Source organism: Euprymna scolopes, chromosome 19 (assembly GCF_053919585.1).
Source record: "Euprymna scolopes isolate OS-2025 chromosome 19, ASM5391958v1, whole genome shotgun sequence".
Classification (NCBI taxonomy): Eukaryota; Metazoa; Mollusca; class Cephalopoda; order Sepiida; family Sepiolidae; genus Euprymna; species Euprymna scolopes.
In genome coordinates, this window is record NC_136500.1 from 118,590,282 (window position 1) to 118,595,701 (window position 5,420).

A 5,420-nucleotide genomic window follows, 5' to 3' on the forward strand; every position below is an offset into this window, starting at 1 on the left:
GTTCTTTCAGGTTTCTTTCATATTACAATGTCTGGTTTAATGACCTTGTATTTTATGTATCTGCCTGTATGTCTTTGTAATGTAACACTGTTATTTTTTATATCAAAGGGTTTGTTTAAGGATTAACATTGTTTTGTTTATGGTTGCCAACTATATTTCGTTAGAGTTTGGTCTTACACGGAGTGTTTTAAAGTATTATTTAAGAGGTAAGCCTACTGTACAGGAATATGAATCTTTTCCAGTGTTTCACTAAGGATTATTATATGACGTAAAGAGGATTTTACAGAGCAAGAATATTCACACATTTCTAAAAAATGTGACTTTTCGCTTTTTTATTTTACTTCAGAAAGTTTTAAGAGATTAAAGTACTCTCATTCTTTTTTAAGTTTTAAGAGATTAAAGTACTCTAATCCTTTTTTAAATTTTAAGAGATTAAGGTACACTCATTCTTTTTTAAGTTTTAAGAGATTAAAGTAGTCTCCTTCTTTTTTAAGTTTTAAGAGATTGAGACACTCTTATTCTTTTTAAAGTTTTAAGAGATTAAAGTACTGTCATTGTTTTCAGGTTTTAAGAGATTAAAGTACTCTGATTCTTGTTTAAGTTTTAAGAGATTAAGGTACTCATGTTTTTTAAAGTTTTAAGAGATTAAAGTACTCTCATTCTTAGGAGCAAACACTTGATTCCATTACGATTTACATTTGTATCAGAGTTTTTTTTAAGATAAGCTGTTTTTGTTTATGGCCACAATCTGTATTTTGTTACAGCTCGGCCCACCAGCGATTGTTTCTAATTCACAACCGATATAAAGTTTATTTTTTCAGAGTCCATGCCGTTTATAGATCATTTTTAGTCCTGATATTGTTATCATTTCCCGATCAACTGTATTAAGGCCAAAGTCATTTAAGACTGTGACATCGATAATGAGTGCAGTTCTTTCAGGCGTGTTCCATATTACAATGTCTGACTTGCTCCTATAATTACGGAAATGATAGAAATCTTCCTAAGATTCCATTTTTTTGTCATACATGGGACCCTGATATTTCGTAATTTTTTCCTCTCAGATCTAATTAACCTAGCATAATTAAAAACACCGACTTCTGCTAAGGTTGCTTCTTTCTCCTTTTTATCCCAAATGACTATGGCAGTTTTATAACTCAGATTTCCCCCAGTGTGAGTTCTCAAATGTTTCACCATATCTGATTTTACAGAACAAGAATATCCACACACCGAAGAGAAATATGGATTTTTCCATATGTGCCACTAAACATGATTCTTCCAAACAAGAATATGCACACACTTCAAAAGTATGTGGCTTTTCCCAAGTGTTAGTTCTCATATGTGCCACTAAATAATATTTTACAGAACAAGAATGTCAATGTCAAACACTAAAATGTGTCTTAGTAAGTTTGTTTTTTTATAGAAAAATTGTTCAAACATTTCACAAGACTGTGGCTCTTCACAAGTGTGACTTCCTAAATGTGAGTTCTCATTTACAGAACAATAATGTATACACATTCTTCCAATATGAGTTATATGTCTCACATCGGTTTTACAGAAGAAACGTATCCACACACTTAAGTATGTGCTTTTTCTCCAGTGTGAGTTCTCATATGTGTCACCATATTTGATTTTACAGAACAAGAATATCCACACACTTTACAAGAATGTGGCTTTTCTCCAGTGTGAGTTCTCATATGTCTTACTAAAGATGATTTTTCAGAACAGGAAAATCCACACACTTCACATGAATGAGGCTTTTCTCCAGTGTGTGTTTTTATATGGCTCACTAACGATGATTGTCTAGAACAAGAAAATCCACAAATTTCACAAGTATGTGACTTTTCTCCAGTGTGGATTCTCATATGGTTGATTAACGCTGATTTTTGGGAAAAATGATACCCACACACTTCACAAGAATATGGCTTTTCCCCAGTATGAGTTCTCATATGGTTCACTAACGTTGATTTTCCACAACAAGAAAAACCACACACTTCACAGATATGTGGATTTTGCCCAGTGTGACTTCTCATATGTCTAACTAAATCTGTTTTTCTAGAACAAGAATATTCACACACTTCACAGGTATATGGCTTTTCCCCAGTGTGACTTCTGATATGTGTCTTTAACAGTGATTTTTGAGAACAAGAATACTGACACACTTCACAAGAATATGGCTTTATACCAGTGTGTGTGCTACTATGTTTCATTAAATCTGATTTTTGAGAACAGGAATATCCACACACCTCACAAGAATATGGCTTTTCCCCCGTGTGCGTTCTCACATGTGTCAATAAATTTGATTTTTGAGAAAAAGAATGTCCACACATATCACATGTATGTGGCTTTTCCCCAGTGTGAGTTCTCATATGTTGTACCATATTTGCTTTTACAGAACAAGAATATCCACAAACTACACAAGAATGTGGCCTTTCTCCAGTGTGAGTTCTCATATGCATCACTAATGTTGATTTTTTAGAAGAAGAATATCCACACACTTCACAAGAATAAGACTTTTCTCCAGTGTGAATTCTCATGTTTCACTAAATTTGATTTTTCAGAAAAGGGGTATCCAAAAACTTCATAAGAATGTGGCTGTTCTAATATGGCTAACTAAATGTGTATTTTTAGAACTAGAATAGCCACAAACTTTACAATATGGCTTTTCTCTTTTTGGTTTTATTTTACTTCAGTCGAAGTTCTCAGAAATCAAAGGGCCCATGATCTGGGGCTAACACTTGAACTCTATATGAGATACATTGTGGGTTTTCATATGTATTATTAAGCTTTATTTTTAGAATCAGAATATCCACACACTTCACAATAACGTGGCTTTTCCACAGAGTTAGTTCTTATATGCCATGTTCGATGATTTGTCAGAACAAAATCTCCACAAACTTCACAAGTGTGAGTTATGTTTCACTAAATCTGATTTGTCTAGAACCAGACTATCCACAAACTTTCGTCTGAACTAACGATTCTTTTTCAGAACAAGATTGTTTATACATCTTACAGAGACATTGTCTTTCTATTTTTATTTCGATTTATTTATCATTTATAATTAAAGAATCCTACCAGATGCAAAATATTTTCTATATACTAGATTCCAAATATTTGATAATTTTTTGTGCTGATCTTCTTTTAAAACCAATTGTTTTACCCTCAAAATTCATTTTTTCTATGTGTGTTCATGTATGTCTTGGTATATTTAAAAAAAGAATATTCCTGCCTTTTACAAAGAGTATTTTTCCAATCTCCAATCACTTCTCATGCGTGTCATTAAATGTGATTTTTATAATAAAATAGCACATTTAATAAAATGTGGCTTTTCCTAAGCTTGATTTCTCGTCCATCTCAATTTGTAATTCTATCTTTTATTATCTTTTGATTTATTATAGAATCAAGCCCATATTTCACAAAAACTAATATTACTTTAAAGATGTGTTGTTTGCACAACTATTTCAAAACATTCAGAAATAATAATATTCAATATATAAATCTTTGCACAGATGTCGCTGTAGTCTTCCAAATAATGTAATAAAAGTTACAATTATTGTTTTAAAAAATCATATTCCGTAGGGTTCAACTGGGAAAATCTGCAAAAAATTAAATTCAGTATTTTAGTATTTGCATTCACGTATTATTATTCTGTTTATTGTTGTCAGTATTATTGGATTGCATTCACAAATAATTTAATGAGCAACTTCATAGGAGATATGTAAAAAAGTAGATTAACTTTACACAAAATGATGTTGACTAGAATATTTGAAATGATATCTCGAATTTTTATATGATTTTCATCATAGTAAGAAAATAAACATATATATGTATTTAAATATACATGTATTTTAATGTTGCAATTTTTTATATAATTTTCATCATAGTAAGAAAATAAACCTTTATATACATGTATTTAAATATACATGTATTTTAATGTTGCAATGTTTTATATAATTTTCATCATAGTAAGAAAATAAACCTTTATACATATGTATTTAAATATACATGTATTTTTATGTTGCAATGTTTTATATAATTTTCATCATAGTAAGAAAATAAACCTTTATATATGTATGTAACAGGTATATGTATAATTATTTTCGCCAGAACAGTCAAATCAATTGGTTGACAGTCTACCTAAAATTGATCTCTCTCTCAACAGGTATTTGTATCTTTGATCTCAAAAAGGTAAAAAATAAATGGCCATTTAAACAGGTGGATTCGAGGATTCAATTTTTCTAGTGACCCATCTACAAATTTAGTTTTCCCGTCCTCAGTTTCGCCAGTTTTGGATTGTCAATAATCTCACGTTTTGTGACCTATTTACGCTTGACCTCTGAGTTTTAGCTTTAAGCCAACGTAACCTTGACCTCTGACCTTTAGGGGAAAGCTGGGGGAAGCCTTTTAGGTTGTTCATCTTAAGTTTCCATTTCTTTGTCAATAATCTCACGTTCGGTGACCTAGTTACACTTGACTTTTGACCTTGACCCCTGATCTTTGACCTGTAAGTTAACGGGACCTTGACCTTAAGAGGGAAGCAGGGGGAAGCCTTTAGTTTTTCTGTCCTCAGTTTATGTTTATAAAGCATGTACATAGGCATTGTTATAAGACATTCTGATCAGCTCCTAACAATTCAACATGTGATTTATTAAATGCAAGCTGGAGTGATATGACGTCATAATATAATCAGTTGAATACGAGTTGTTTAGCATCATAGATAACTTACTAAATGTATAAAGAGTGTGTAATAACTTAGCTGATGAAATGACTGGCCCTTGAATGCTTAAAATATGATGGATGGATACTGGATGATTATCATTTCACAGAGTTATTCTCTCTGGCCCATTAACCCTAATCTAATAGGAACAGTTTTGACAACTTGATCTTTTCTATCAAATTTTTTAAAATCATGTTCACCCCTTACAAAGCATATCGCCACTTGGACATAAAGGGCTACTATTTTGGGCCATGTCTGGGAAAGATAAACAAAATATTTGTTTATGTTACACTTTAACTCCTGCATACCAATACAGCCAGGGAAGCAGGCAGCATGAAGGGAATTCCAAAGTCTAACTGTTCGAGGGAAGAAACTATTAGAATAGAAAGCTTTCTGGCATTTAGGGATAACAACAGTGAAGGGATGAGATTTTATTGCTAAGCGGGTTTGTCGGGATATATTTGTCAAGGGGGTACAAGTGAAACAAGTTCATCAGAACACATTCCATTAAAATATTTGTAAAACAGGCACAGTGATGCAACATTGCGGCGATGAGACAGGGGCTGATGCTTAGTTGATAAAGTGGGACCGATTAGATTGACAACTCTTTTTTGGACTATCTAAGAGGGAGGGACTAGTGGTAGATGCACCAGCCCAGATGTGGCAACAATCCTCCATACATGGGCGAATGGTGGACTTGTAAAGG

At 32.5% G+C, this 5,420-nt stretch overlaps 1 long non-coding RNA gene across 2 annotated transcripts in view; it reads right to left on the minus strand.

Annotated features, from left to right (window-relative positions):
- Positions 1-347: 347 nt before the first annotated feature.
- The window catches only part of LOC145239909 (uncharacterized), an 18,826-nt gene continuing 13,753 nt past the window's right edge, over positions 348-5,420 (minus strand). For both annotated transcript variants that reach the window (XR_013862397.1, XR_013862398.1), the window contains exon 3: positions 348-3,593. This is a non-coding gene — a long non-coding RNA (uncharacterized LOC145239909). The remainder of the gene's footprint in view (positions 3,594-5,420) is intronic.